A 16800-nucleotide genomic window follows, 5' to 3' on the forward strand; every position below is an offset into this window, starting at 1 on the left:
CATGGAATTTTACAACATAAAATGAATCAAGTGAGAAAAAATAAAATAGCGCCAAACAAAATTACTAAATGAATGAATGAAAGAATGAATAAAAAATGGCTTTTGATGTCGTTGTTGAGAATGGTTGTTGTTGTTGAGAATTTTTTCTATGCAAGAAAAGAAAAAAACAAAAATCTTGAAACAAACACTGATGCACAACATTTACATTTACAAGAAAATACTGAATAGCAAAAATCTGATTACTATCTCGAGTGATTGAAAAAAATAACAAAAATAAAAGGATAGCTTTTGTATTTGATTTTTAGCCTGGATCTTTGGTTGGTTGGTTGAATCACACACCAAAAAAAATTCTGTATGTATGTTTTTTTTATTCTGACTATGTACGATTATATTTGATTCAAAGCTTGAACTAATGCTTTGCCGGCAAATACTGTACCATTTTATTCAGTTATATTCTGTCTATTTGGACGTTTTTTTCCTCCATCATTCGCTATACACTTTGTGAATTTCAACGACCACGACGACGCTATTCTGATTCTTTCATTGTATAGAACTGAATCGATCTGAAACCATAGGACAAAGTAGATTTTAAAGATAATAATGATGAACCCATCATGTATATATGTGCATGATGGTAATGTTGTTTGAAACAACATTGCGCCGATCAACCGATTCAAATATATAATTCTTGTTCGTAAATGTTGCAGACGGTTTTTTTTTGTTTTTGTTGCTTGCCATCCAAAAAAATCCAAACCAGAAAATGGGAAATTTAGAGAATTGGGTTTGAAAGAGAAAAAAAAAGATTATTCATTTCATTTGAAATGACAAACGAAAAACAAAAAAAATGAACAAATGGACTAGATATGCATGAGAAAAACTGAAGAAATTCAAGAAAAAGCCGGTTATGTAAGTTAGTCAGTCAGTATCTGCCAGTTTCATCACAAATGATGAATCGTAGAAATTAATAATTTTTGTTTTTGTTCATTTTTTTCAACTGTATTTTAATATGAATAAATCGAATGAATTATACAACAACAACAAGTGTACTATAATTGAATTAAGTGAGGAGAGAGAGAGAGAAAAAAAAATGCACTGAATTTTTTCAATTCACAATTTGAATCATTAAAAGTTCCTACTATACCATATAACGCCTATGGAAAAAAATGTAAATGATGAAACCAGAATATTTTTGGGAGAAAAAAAAGCTAGACAAATTTTCGCATACATATAGAGAGGAAACAGGAAACAATTTGCACCAAAAAAATTTTGTGTAAATAATATTTTCTGATGGAAAATGTTTGATTTCATTTTAAATTCAATTGAATGCGCTAAATAGACATGACTTTTTTTCAACTTCAATCATTTGGTATTTAAAGGATTGAATTGGAGAAAACATTGTAAACATAAATCTATTAATAACGAGAGAGAATTCATTACCCTAGTTTTTCATCATCAACAAGGTAAAATAAGTAATTTTTTTTATTTCTGAATACAATAACTTAATATTGTCAATAGGAAGAGAGAGAAAATCTAAACCGAACAATGTTTTACAACAGAAGAAATTATCATATCATAAAAAATGTATCAAAAAAAAAAAATTTGACCCATATCATCAACCATCATCATTATAATCAATAACAAAGTTGTTTTATTATTTATAAATGATCCAAACTGAATGGAAATATTATTATTTATTGGTCATAACGAAAGAGAAAGAAAGAAACTGGAAAAAAATATATTCAATTCTTCAATACTTGTTAAAAAATGAAATAAAGATGTTTCTGAATATACAAATGATTTTATAATGCAAATTTAACGATGAAAATATGAAAATAAAAAAAAATGATGACAAAAGATGATAGATAAACATTCATACATAGTAAACATTCATAATAATAATGATGATTATTGAAGATAAATAATCCATATTTTAAATGTCATTTTGATGATCATCATTCAATGAGAGAGAGATATTCTGGGGAAAAAATGAATTCAAAAAACAAACTAAGATTCTATTCAAAAGTTTCTAGTTTCCTTCTCTTTTTTCTCGGTCATTTTTTTTAATGGTCAAAAAATTCTATACACAGAAAATGACGAATGAATGAATTTTACTGTTAATAAAGTTAATGTTTCTCAAATAGCGCATATAGAATTCATTCGTTTTTCCATCATCATCATCATTTTCATTCAACGGAAATTCTGTTTGCGTTAATGTTGTTGTTTTTTTTTCGCAATACTGGAAAACAAAATTTTGTTACCATTTTTGTGTTGTTGTTCAAAACTACTTCTACTACTTCTTCTTCTATATGCTTTTTCTGTAGACATTTTTTCAATATGAATAAAATGGGGAAATATGTTGTTATGTTGTTAATAGGTTGAGGCTATCCCTAAAGCTGAATAGAAAAACTGAATTTTTCCTATTTCCACCAAAACCGAAAATCGACATTTCTTCCGAATATATCTCGAGAATGAAAATGATAAATTATTCATCAAATAAATAGAAAAAAAAAGAAAAACTTATACACTTTGCCATCATCATCATCATCAATATTTTTCTTTCTACTACTGTCTGACTACCACTATTAGTATAGTCAACAAAATGTCGATATTTGGAAAGATTTTTTTTTTTGGACAGTCAAGAATATTTAAGCGATCAAATAAACAACATCATCATAGATGATGAAATAAGAAGAGAAAAAATTATGAATTCAACCAAGAAGAAAAAAAAAATGTCATATATTCTCTGCATAAGTTGTCGTAAGTTATAACAGATTTCAACAACTAAAACGATGACTACATCAACTAAAACGACAACAACAACAACAACAACCAACATCAAATAAATAAATATTGTGAAAAAGGAACTTGATTACCAACATATACACACATGAATGAATTTTGTTTGAAATTTATTTGGAAAAATGGCATTTTTCTTCATTCATAAATATGGAGAGAGAGAATTATGCAAAAAGGAAAATGGATCACACGAATAACTAACTGGTGTTAAGTGAATATCACTCACACACAATAAACGATGATTGAATTGAGAAACAAATGGAAAGTTTTTTTTTGGGAAAAAATTTTTTTTGGTTCAAGTTTTTATTTCCGGTAAAGCAAGCCAGAGAGAGAGAGAGAGAGAGAGTTACATTGATCATTTTGCGTTTGCCATCTAAATGTTGCTGACATTTTTCGATTATTTATTGAATAATGAAACAGAAAATTTCTTGCAAAATAATTCTTGAAAAATAACAGGAAAATATGGATGACTAATCGAATGATATTTTCACAAGAATTTTTTGGTGTTAAAATTTTCTTGACTAAAAATCTAATGAACTGCAAATGCGAAAAGAATTGAAATTCATAGAATTGATTAAATTATCAGCAGTTTTTCAGCGTCAGTGTTAAAAAATTTTTAATTTCAAAATTTTTCGAAATCCAACCAAATTTATGATGTTCGAATGACATTTTCAACTGAAAAAAAAATTCTTTCGCTGAAAAAAAATCGAAAAAGTTTCCTTCTCTCTCTCTCTCTGTCAAATGACGAAAAACGAGAGAGAGAAAAATCAATATTTTAGCCTCAAAGAATAATAATGAAATTATTCCTTCTCTCTTTTGCTCTCACATGGAAAAGCAAAAATATGTTCATTTTTGCAAAAAATTTTCTTCATTGATTTCATATATGGCTGATGACAACAATCACTGTGGAAAAGACAATAAAAAAAAACCAAAATTTAATGCATTCCACACACTGAATGAATGAATGAATGAATATTGTATCCGGAAACCAGAGAAAAAATACCCGAATTTCATTCATTTCATATATCTTTTGAAATTATAATAATCATGCAATGAAGAACCAAAAAAAAAATTGAATAAATCTGTTAATTAACAAAAAAAACTGACAATAGAAACTGAAACAAATCGTTTTGCGTTTGTTATTTCATTCAATTTTGTATATCGTTTCTGTTTCGTGATGACAAAATTGTCGTCGTCAGTTATGTGTATTTTTGCTAATAATAATGATGATTATAATCAAATGAACCATTTCATTGTTTCTATTCAGTCAATGAGTGGAAAAAAACCAGAAAAAACAAAGAGTGGGTGAAAAAGGCTAATAAATAATTAGGTTTGTCCGGATTCCATGGTGCATATTATCATTATTATTATGAAAATGATGAATCAAAGTTTTTGTTGTTGTGGACATTTGCTTGATGATAACAATATATAATTGATCGGTTTGGTTGCTTGTCAGTTTTTGAATTTTGTTTTTGTTCTTCATTAAAATTTTTTGGTTGATTTTCCAAACGATGTTTGTTTCCCATTCAGAAGATCATAATGGTCTTCGGGATGATCTTTTGGCTTTTCTACCTTTATCAAATCAAACAGAATCTATTGGTTTTCAACAACAACAACAAAAATCTCGAAATAAAACCACATTATTGTCATTGACAACGAAACAAAAACCCATAGCAAAAACAACAACAACAACAATATTACTAATGACTAACTGAAAAAAATGGTGATTGCTTGCCCCTTACCTAGCCAGAAAAATATTACCAAAACCAGAATGATTCTCAATGACTTTTTTTTCCTATTTGATCCATTCGTTATGTTTAGTTTTTGCTCTCTCTCTCTCTCGCTATTAAAGTTGAATTAATGTTGTAGTATCTGAAACCAGATATATGAGATATATCAAAAAAAAAAAAAAAAAAGAAAAAAAAAGATTCTTTGCTCTAATTATCGTTAATTATAATTTATAGTAATTCTAATTAGTTGTTACATTTAGTATATAATACACTATACAGAATATACCAGAATATTATAAAAAAAAGATAGATAGATAGACAAAAAACACATGTATAATACATTATATTTATTTTGGTGTCCATTTTGTTTTTTTTTTTTTTTTTTTGTTTTTTATTATTATGTCGATAATATCGTTGTAATAACATTGATTTTACCTGCCAACAAATCGATATCGAACATATATAGAGAGAGAGAGAAGGATTTTGTTCGCTTATCTGCTACTATTATCATTAAAGACTTTGTTGTTTTTTCTTTCTTCTTTTCCTCATTGTTTTCTCACATACATATTCAAAAGTAACAAAAAAAAAAGATAAGAACCAGGTTTGATAATGAACATTGTATGAACATTATCAAAAAAAAATCTATTATTATTATTATAATATTAATATCAACTTGATATAAATCAAGTATTACAATTTTGCAAAAAAAAACCCCGGAATCATGAATGACGTAAATAATTATTTCAATAACCAAAAAGAAGGAATTACTTGAAGAATAACAAATCAAATTTTTCATTTGCATTCAATTTTCTTCAAGAAGATATTCCAACAACAACAACAACAACAACAACAACAATGAATATTATATAAGAACCATCCTTACATGAATATTATGAATATTATTATTAAGTGAAACATTTTGATGAATAATAATGACGAGAATTTAATCGATTATTATTATTACTATTATCGACAAACTAAAAAAATGGTGTGTGAAACGTCTGGGTTTTATATATAAAGATTGAATCAACACACTGATCGACAAAACACTAAGCAATAACTATTTGGGAGTGGAGTGAATTTAACAACCAACAAAAAATGTAATTTTAATGCATTGGTTGTCGTTTCTTTGAATGGAAAAACATTATGTAAAAATAGGAAATTTTGTCATCAAATTCAAATCATTGAGAAATGTTTTACCATTATAAAAAAACATGAAAAAATGATTAATTATCGATCGATTCGATTGAACGACTATTGAATATAGATTGGAAGAAAAACAATCGATTGATTGATTGATTGATTATCTTCATCCAACTCGAAATCATTGATAGGGCAATAGGGTGTGTGTTAATTCTTTATCTATCTTCGTTGTATATATATGGGGCTTTTTACCAGCAAAAATCAAAAAATCCATTTTTAATTTTGATTTTTCTTGAGATGGATGCTGCCATCTAATAATGAAATTTTCAAACAATAATTGATTGAAATTGTTTGACACTAGATGGCATATCAAGCCAAATCAATTTTTTTTCTTTTTTCAAATATTTGATCGATTTTCACTTTTATTTTTCAAAGAAAAAAAAGATCAAATTTCCGAAATTGAATATATTGCCCAAAAAAATTTAATATTCCGATATAGGCATCATAATTATAGTTTCATAAAGTTTTGCCGTTCCAAACAGGAACGAAAAGCAAATGAAAAAAAATAGGATTTTCCATAACCGATTAATGTAAATATTGTACACCCACACACACCTGCCGAATATCAATCAAAAAAATCGATCCGAAATGAAAAATGAATTTAACAACTAATGAATTTTCAATGCGATTATTTACATAAATAAATCTTGATTTAATTGGAAAATTTGTTTTTGTTTTTTTTCTCTTCAAAAATGCAATGCAGTTAAGCCTACTTTTAAGGATTTTCTCGATTTGATTGGCATTTTTTGTACAAGGATTTCTTCTGGTTGGTTGGTGGGTTGTTTGCTTTGTATTTTTTTTTCTTACCAGTTCATTTGACATTTAATTTATTCAATTGAATATGAAAATGAAAAAAAATGAAACAGTAATCTATACACGCAATAAATTCATAGGAAAACCAACAGATAGAACAAAAGAATTTAGATTTTTGAAACAAAAAAATTGACATTTAATTTTCAATGTTTGTGTGTTTGGTCTGGTTCCTGGAAAACTGGATCAATTGAAACAAACAAATGAACAAAATATACCTTTGATAAAATTATTCCAATAAATTTGCTTCATAGAAGATTTTAATTTCAAAAGTTTCTAATCAATTCTCGGATCTAGTTTTTATGTTTCTTGTTTCAAATTCTTTTCTATTCTCTTCATTTTTTTTTCCAAAAATCATCCCGAAGACAATCGGATTTTGTTGTTGTTATTGACCAAAAAACTATTGTCAACAACGACAATGACGACCAGCAAACAAGCAAAAATCTAAAAGAATTAAGTTTTTTTTTCTTTTTCCATTGAAGTACTGAGGAAAAAAAGTGACAAAAGACTTTCTCTTTACTGTATAGGAATACCAACCAGAAAAAGAAAAGCCAATTCTGTGATTGATCTACAGCAAATATAAGCTAATAAAATACAAACAAATTGAGATAAAAGAAGCTAAAAAAAATATATAAAAGAACAAGAAAATAACTAAATCTATCATCAGAAAAACAAACTACTAAAAAAAGAAATAGGAAATAGTTGTTTCACATCATAGATTCTTATGGGAAAAAAAAGGAAGTTTTTCTCATTCTCTCTCTCTCTCTCTCTCTCTCTCTCTCTCTCTCTCTCTCTCTCTCTCTCTCTCTCTCTCTCTCTCTCTCTCTCTCTCTCTCTCTCTCTCTCTCTCTCGAACTATTGGTATTAACCAAAGCAAAGAAGAAAGAAAAAAACTATTGAAGGATACAACCAACCGACCAAGAAAAAAATTGCATAATATTTTATTTGTAGTAGTGGTGGTTATCATTGATTGAGAGAACCTAAACCTTTTTTTTTATCATCATCATCTTGTTCTTGTCTGTATAGTTTCTATTCGAGCGAAAAAAGAAGAAGAATTGTTTGGGTAAAATAAATAAATTCGGGCTAAACCCAAAAATGAATAGAATACAAATATGTGTGTGTTTGTGTGTGTGTTAAAAGCCTGAACTAGCCTGGCTAGTTCCATATAATAGAATATTTCTTTGTTTCTCTGGAAAGTTATTCTGGATTTTTTTTTGTTTTGTTTTTTCTTCTTCTTCATTTTCTAGCCGACGACAACGATGATGATGATGATGATGGACATACGAAATATTCAATGAAGCATTTGAAATGTTTAACCGAAAAAAAAATTCTCAATACGCATTCTCAATGATGATTATTTTTTTTTGTTATTTGTCGGCATTGAGCCAACTATCAATCCAAGATCTTGGATCCTTGGATGTTTTCATATATTGATAGTGGTGGTGGTGGTGGTGGTAGTTTATTCCTATGAGATATATAACTACTGATCCAAAATCGACTTTATGTTGTTTTTTTTCTTTAAAAAAAGGGGCAGTGAGTGAACTTTGAATTAATCGTTTTAACTATACAACGGAACCTATTTATAAGTGTTTCAAAGACAACAAGCAGACAGTAAGAGTAAGAAGGAAAACATGTGGACACCATATACTTATCCAAACAAAAAGGGGGAGAGATTCTGTGAAGAAGAGGGTGAAGCAAGTAGAATACAAATAATCATCTTCAAAATTCCTATACACATTTTTTCTATATATATACTTACAAATTGTTCAAGTACATAAACGCCTATACCTCTATATCCTTTTATCATCTGGTTCTCAATCAATGTTTCTCTATGATTCTCGGGGTCTTTGTCATCATCGTGTCTATTCATCATCAATTCTTTTTGTATATGATTCTGTGCTTTACAACACCAGAGAAGAAGAAAAAATCTTGTGATTCAAACAGAATTCCCACACACACACACACACACATGCACAAACCAACAAATGGATGTATGGATGGATGGATAGATAGAATTAGATGAGAACAGAAGGGAAAGACGGAAGAAGAAACCGAATTACACGGCAGCTCAAATAAAAAAAAAGCGAAACCAGAAAAACCAGACAAAAAAAGGAGAAGCACACAACAACAACAACAGAATATTTGTGTGTTTGTTTGCGTCTGTCTATGGATGATATTCTTGAAAAAATTTGGTTTCAGTTGTTGTTGTTATTGTTATTTTCTCACACATAAATGTTATGTTTCTGTTAAATCATTCCGGTGATATATTCTCAGTGACTACCAGAACCAGAACCAAGAAAACCGAGAAGAAAAAAAAATTGAAGAAAAAAACCTCAAGAAGTAAAGATATTTGACCGTCACCACCACCACCACCACACACACATTACCACACAGAAAAAAAAACAGTGAACATCCAAAACAACCGAAAAAAAATCCAAAGACCTAGAATTGTGAAAAAAAATAAAGGATACCCTCATCATCATCATCATCATCAGCATCAATAATAAAACATCCAACATGAAATGAATTCATTCAGAAACTAGTTCAGCAGCATATCATCGAAATCAACTGAATTTTTTTTTTTGGGATTTGGATATTTTTCTTGTAGTTTTGTATGTGTGATGATATGAAAATCTAAATCCATGATATTCGGTGTGTGTGTGTGTGAGTAAATCCAGTTGTTTGTTTTTGTTTTTAATTTAAATGTTTCATTGTTTCATTCATTGTGCCGGTCATTTGTTATGGTTTCGGTTTTTTCTGGTCATTTGCAAATGATTAAAATGAATTTTAAGTGATTGTTTTTTTTGTTGGATATTTTTTCAACGTGTTTCAATCGTATTTGTTGTTATCGTCGTTCATCTATGTTTGTGCGTCTGTGTGTGTGTGTCTCTGTTTGTTTTCCACTTCTGAATTCTGTCATTTTAAATGATGCACATGATGATGATGATTTGTTATGCAAAAAAATGAAATTCTCGGTCTAATTCATCATCATTCATTCATTCATTCAACAATATTTAGTCACGAAAAAATGAATGAAAAAATTGATCACCAATTATATTCATCATAATCTTCAATTATCCATGCAAAAAGATTGAAGAGAGAAACAATGGATTTTGAAATTGTGAATTTTTTTGGCTGTTGTTTAAAAAAATCCATATGTTAACATGTTTTATAATGTGATTCTATCATGCAAACTTTAGATTTCTTTTCTTCTTTTTATTATTAATATTTAAAATTCAAAATTTTCATAACTTTAATCACAAATTCTATACATATTTTGGTGTTTTTTTTTGAATTAAGCCAGCAAAACTTTTTTCTTGTTTTCGAAAAAAAGAGGATTTCGTGAAAAACCCAAAGTGGTGTTTGAGTGAAAGTTGGAAAACAACAAAGAAGGAAGACAGAGAGTGAAAAAAAGAGGGACCTAATAGTGCGAAAGAGTTAAGAAAAAAAAACAAATAAGTAAAGTGTTAAAGAAAAAGAAAAATGAAATGTTTCATTTGTTTTTGTTTGTTTGTCCATCAATTTATTCTGTGATTTTAAATATTTGTGTGCGGATGTGTTAATTTTTTTCAAAAATTCAATTGAAATAAACAAAACAATAATTATGTGAATTTAAAAAAAATTTAACACTTTATTTCACCCCGGCATGTCCATTAGAATTTTTTTTCAAAAAAGAGAAAAAATTTGAATACAAAACGAACAACAACAACAACAAAAAAACTTAATCAACCATTATTATCAAATCAAATTATCATCAACAACAACTATCAATTCCAATCAATTTGCTCAATCACATAATAATAATCATCATTATCAACATAATTTGTCAATTAAATCAAGTATCTTGTTGTGCCATTTTCATTTTTTGTTATTATTATTATCATCATCATTGATTCAATCAAACCAGAAAACAACCAGAAAACCAGAAAACAAAATTTTTAAAAAAAGTTAGTTTTCATTTATAATCGCTAAATCATTTATAAACATCCCGATAATAATTATAGACTTAACACAAATGAATTTTGCCGCATCCTTAACTGTATGATTTTGTTTTTGAATTTTTTTTTTTGAAAAATTCAAATTCGGTTATCCATTCAAAAAAAAAAAAAAAATGAAAAACTTATTGACATGATTCATGTAAATGTGTGTGTGTGGGGATAAATAAATAATTGGATATGGCTAAGCCATGCATGTTTTTTTTGTTTGTTTCGCATTGATATGAATGAAAATGAAAACGGACAATACCAAAAAACATGATTGAAAGAATAAATAAATAGAAAAAATGTATAGAAACAAACAAAAACAAACAAACAAACTTGTCACCGATCATTAAATTATTCATCCAAACATTTTTTTTCCGGTTCCCTTTTTTTGTTTTGTTTTGTTTTGTTTCGTTGTGTGTGTTAGGTTCGCCTGAATGATTTGAAATGAAATTGATAGATAAAAAACCGAAACAACAAAGAATACACAGACCAAAAATAACCCCCAAAAATAAATGCTCTGAGAATATTCTGTATATCCAATATATATCTATCTCTAGTTGGACAATGAAATGAAATATGGAAACATATATGGAAAAAAAAAGAAAGAAAGGGTCCGAATGTTGTTGATGATGATGAGGAGGTGGTGGTGGTGGTTGAGGAGAGAGATTTTTTTTTCGATTTCAAAACGACAATGATGATGACAACAGAGAGAATTCACTGTGTGTGTGAATGAACGAAAATCTAGATTCAATGAAAAACTCATAGTGCCCAATGGCATTTCAAATGGGAGGAAAATGAAAATGAAAATGAAAAAAATTTATCCAGAAAAGATGATTGAAAAAATTTTGTTGTTTGGTTTGGTTCTATTTTTATTTATATTTCTTTCTCTTCTTCCTTCTTCATGTTTATTTGTATTAGGGTTTTTCTATTGCTGGAGATATAACTTGCAGCCAAATAAACAACAGAGAGAGAGAGAGAGAGAGAGAGAGAGAGAGAGAGAGAGAGAGAGAGAGAGAGAGAGAGAGAGAGAGAGAGAGAGAGAGAGAGAGAGAGAGAGAGAGAGAGAGAGAGAGAGAGAGAGAGAGAGAGAGAGAGAGAGAGAGAGAGAGAGAGAGAGAGAGAGAGAGAGAGAGAGAGAGAGAGAGAGAGAGAGAAAACTAAACCCGAACAACAAAATGGCAGAGTAATATTATCAATAGGAAAAAAAGCCCAGAAAAAAAAAGAAATTATTCAGCTAAACTGTTTTTCTGTTGTTGTTTTGTTGATTGTTTCATAGTTGAAATGAATAGCGAATGAACTTGTTGTTGTGACTTGTCCAATGGTTGTTTTTGTTTTTGGTTTTTGTGTTTGAGTAAAAGTTTGTCGTCCGGAATTCAAAATTTGTTTGTTTTTTTCCTCTTTTTCCTTTTTTTATATTCAGTCCAGTTTGGTTGCAAAAATTGTCTATGGTCAAACATTTTGTTTGTTTGTTTGTTTTACGTAAATGCTGCTGATGATATCGGTCATCATTGTTTTAGTCGGGAAAGAGCGAAAAAACAAAGAAAAAAATAATGAAAAATGATGACGCTTTTTCCACCAAAAAAAAATATATAGCATATGCCGTTTGATTTTCTTTCTATTCTTTCGATTCTTTGCTTCAAACAACCGAAACAAAACAGAAAAAAACTTTATACAGTCCACATACATACACCAGTTCATTTGGTCAGTCGATCGGTATTCATGTCATATAATTTTTTGGTTGTTTTGTTTTGTTTTTTTTTAAATTCCAAAACAAAAAATCTGAATACAGTATATTTATAACGATAGAGAATCTCTAAAAAAAGAAAAGAAAAAGTTATCTTCGTTTATTTTGTTTGTAAAAACCCAAAAATGACGATGATAATAATTTGGTTAACAGCAAGAATCCATTTCTTTCTTTCTTTTCGTTTTTTGATTGTTGGTAACTTTTTTGTTTTTGTTTTCTCGTTGTCACTGTTGTTTCTGATTCATCATGAAAATTTGTCAATTTAGGAAACTAACATTATTGAATGTGAATAATCATTGTTAACCGAAAAAGAAAAAGAAAAAGAAACGAGAAAAAATTCTAATTATTTCTTTTCCAAATTTACATTCGGTTTAGTTTATTCTCACTTTCACCCCCGTTGGTTGCAATTAAATTCTTGCTTGGAACAACAACAAAAAAACAATTAGAATCGAATGTTTTTGTATTGTCAATTTATAATTACAAAAAGAAAGAAAGAAGGAAAAAACTATTAGAAAACAAATCAAACAACAACATTTTTCAAATCATTCTTCTTCAAATTATTTTTTTTTTGACTTGAATATTTGTCATTATTTTTTTTCCCCCTTACGATATTGTTAACATTTTGGTTAACGCGTTCGCTACCGGAGATTTCGAAAAACACATAGAACTACAGCAAATAAACGACGCATATATGCGTCGCTGGTAGCGAACGCGTTAACATTTTTTTGGGAAAATCACAAGCATAAATCTTTTTTTTGGGGGGGGGGTGTTAAGCATCAAAAAATACCGATTTGTTTCATACAAGCCTGTCCAAAAAGATGTAAAAACAAATTGGCTAACCCTCAAGAATGTTAAGGGGTCCAAAATTTGTATATTTCAATGATATTTTCTATATATTGGATTACATCCCCAAAGAAAAGCAAAAAAAAAAAAAAAAAACAAAAGTATAATTTACCAACACACACACACACACACGCAGAATGTAAAAGCAAAAGTAAAAGAGAGAAAATTTTTCTTTACACAAATGAATGATATGTATCGATATTTTCAATATGGTTGGTTGGTTGGTTGGTGGTATATTTGTTGTTGTTGTTGTTGTTTTGCTTAGGTCAGCGGAAAACATTTCTTTCATTCATTCCATTCTATCATTTTCAACAACAACAACAAGAGAAAATATGTGAAATGAATTGATAGCAAGGGAAAAAAACACACACACACACAGGCATTCACACTTAAAGAATTTTACCATTATCCAGCATCATAAACATCTCTTATATCTAACATCTTTGAAACTATCTAGCCACACAGTATAGAACAATCATCACATTGCTGAAAAAAAATCCAAAAAACATTAATATTTTTTGAAAAAAAAAGAAAATTTCAATTAATTACAAATGTAGAACAATTTTTTTGGGAGGGAGAAAAAGTAATGAAAATTATCGATGAAAATGGGATCCATTACAATGATGATGATTATTATTATGATACACTTAGGACCAATCGACAAATGATAATAATTTACAGAAAAAAAAAGTTTTCTGGTCAAACTTGGATACAAAAAAAAATTGTCTTACTTCAAGAGTTGATATAGAGTTTTTATTTTTTCAAATGTTTTATTTTCCCATTGGTAACATTCAAATATATTTTTCCAAATTTTAATTTGTTTAACTTTTTTCGGTGTGTGTGTGTTTGATGATTATAAATAAATACCACGACTAGCAAAACAAAAATAAACTCAAATAAAAAGTGTATCAAATAATCCAATAAGAGTAATAATTTGCTAAATTGGTTACAAATATCAACCAGAAAACAGAAATTCGCATTATATTCGCATAGTGATGTAACTTTTCTTTTTCAAAAAAAAACGTTATCACCATAGTAACAACATAGAGAAAAACATTGAATCAAAAAAAAATTGAAATTGAAAAATTGTTCAAAATTTGGTTATTTTTTTTCGTTGCTGTTTTGGTCCAATCTCATTCGGAATTAATCAGATTTTTCTAGTTTCGGGATTGTAATGAAAATATTATGATTATGTTGATGTTGATGAGAAACAATAGAAACTACCGTAACTACACACTAAACAGTTACTATTATCAGTTTATTTACAGGCTTTTAGTATAACAAAAAATGTGAATATTGGTAAAAAAAAGTCTAAAAATAAAAATAAAATACCAGCAGATATAGTGATTTCAATCGTATTATTCGGACAACAAACAAACAAAAAATTGAATTCAGGAAAGTTTCCCGAAAAGTTTACTTTGCCCGTAACGTTATTTTTATTTTTCTGTGAATGAACATAATAGACATTTTTCCTGGTAAAATATCAGAAATATCTTATAAAATACCTGATTTCTGATTATTGATTATGATGTTGATGTTTAGCTTTACTTTTTTTTCAATTCAAAACCTATCTTTTTACTATAATATCCAAATATTGAAACAAGAATAGAAAAGGAAAAAAAGAAATTCAAATATTAGGTCAATTGAAGAATAGGAACCCCAGAGTGGTTTTGGGTTCCTATTCTTCAATTGGTTAAATTTTGGGTTCCTATTCTTCAATAGGTTAATTTTGAAAAAAAACAAATTTTTCATCATGTAATTTTTAAAATAGCATGGAAATGTATTCTTGAAGAACGTTTTTTTAAAAAAAAGCAAAAAAAAGTTAAAACAGAATTAAAAAATTACATGAGAATAACGACAAAAGAATAAAAGTCATATTTCCAAAAAACAAAAAGCAAGTTAAAAATTGTCAAACTTAATTAAGGAAGGTTAGTTTAGGTTAGGGAAATTAGGTTTTCCGGAGGAAAACCTAATTTCTTAGGTCAGTTAGGTTTTCCGGAGGAAAACCTACTTGATCAAACTCAAAAAAAGCAATTCTTGGAACAAATTTTGCGAATTGACATTGTATGGCTATTTTACTCAATGGTCATTTTTGGAGCAAAATGTGGATATGAAACGCACGAAGAAATGGCAAACTTAATTAAGGAAGGTTAGTTTAGGTTAGGGAAATTAGGTTTTCCAGAGGAAAACCTAATTTCTATAAGTCAGTTAGGTTTTCCGGAGGAAAACCTACCTGATCAAACTCAAAAAAAGCAATTCTTGGAACAAATTTTGCGAATTGACATTGTATGGCTATTTTACTCAATGGTCATTTTTGGAGCAAAATGTGGATATGAAACGCACGAAGAAATGGCAAACTTAATTAAGAAAGGTTAGTTTAGGTTAGGGAAATTAGGTTTTCCAGAGGAAAACCTAATTTCTAGGTCAGTTAGGTTTTCCGGAGGAAAACCTACCTGATCAAACTCAAAAAAAAGCAATTCTTGGAGCAAAAAGTGGATATGAAACGCTTGAAAGCTATTTATTTGAGATGATGTGACACATATAATAATTTTCTAGAAACTATTAAACAGCAATATGTTTGTTTGTTTGAATCATGTTCAACGAAGATTCTTTGGCATCTTTAGGTTTTTGCAATCATTGTGATTTTTTGTAAATAAAATGTATAAAAATTTTTGGATCAATTGAACAATCAAGTTCTTCCGTTTGTAATTTTTGTTCTAGTCAAAATCAATCATCAGTACATCTTATTAATAATTGTAATCGTTTTGCCTGTGAAAGATTTCACTTTTATAATTTGATTAATTCTGATGATTGTATCTATTTCTGTAACTCTAATAATTTCGAACATTTTTTGAATTATGTTTTCTTCATTTATAATAATCTTTGAATTTTGTTATTTTTATTTTTTATTTTTACTTTTATGGAATAGGGGTTTTATTTATTAAAATTCAATTCAATTCAATTCCCCAAAATTGAAATTGCTGGGGAAATTCTTCAATTGAATTTTGTTGCAGGGGAAATTCTTCAATTGAGTTTTTTTTTTCTTAAGTTGCCTAACCTAAACTGCCTAAATTAAATACTAATTGCTGGGGAAATTGTTCATTTTAGCAATTGCTGGGGAAATTCTTCAATCGATCCAATTTTTTTTTAATGAATAGAAAAATCTTACAAATTAAACTAACAATTAATAAAATACTACGTTATTTTATTAAATTTGACTGATTAAATATATTTTTCAACAATAATTAAAAACAATCATTGATGAAAACATTGTGAAAAAAATTAGGGTTCCTATTCTTCAATAGCTTGATTTTGGGGTTCCTATTGTTCAAAAGGCAACTTTGGGGTTCCTATTCTTCAAAAGATCCCAAATATTTGCCCAAAAATAAGTTTGGCTTCATTTTTCATTTCCCAAAAAAATACAATCTTTGTCATACCATATCGAATTTCATTTCATTCCATAATATTCTCTCTCTCTATCTATCTCTGTGGCAACTATAGAATCGGTCATGCATTCGTTTCTTCATCGTCGTTTATAAATTTTTTCCACCATAATCATCATCATCATCATCTTGTTGTCGATAAAAGGCAGCCAAAAGAAATATTTAATTAATCTTCATGATTTGCTTTCAGTTTTATTCATTCATTCATGAACAGAAAATATAATTTTATGAATCGTTTCTACTATAGG

General features: G+C 28.4%; 1 protein-coding gene across 1 annotated transcript in view; it reads left to right on the forward strand.

Annotated features, from left to right (window-relative positions):
- Positions 1-8759: 8759 nt before the first annotated feature.
- LOC113799852 (gamma-aminobutyric acid receptor subunit beta-like) overlaps positions 8760-16800 on the forward strand; it is a 45818-nt gene continuing 37777 nt past the window's right edge. The window contains exon 1 of the mRNA XM_075821349.1: positions 8760-10486. The gene's annotated coding sequence lies outside the window, so the exon portion shown is untranslated. The remainder of the gene's footprint in view (positions 10487-16800) is intronic.

Source organism: Dermatophagoides pteronyssinus, unplaced genomic scaffold (genome assembly GCF_027571235.1).
Source record: "Dermatophagoides pteronyssinus isolate colony J.1.1.1.1 unplaced genomic scaffold, Derpt_VIB-CSIC_2022.12 sq0009, whole genome shotgun sequence".
NCBI lineage: Eukaryota > Metazoa > Arthropoda > Arachnida > Sarcoptiformes > Pyroglyphidae > Dermatophagoides > Dermatophagoides pteronyssinus.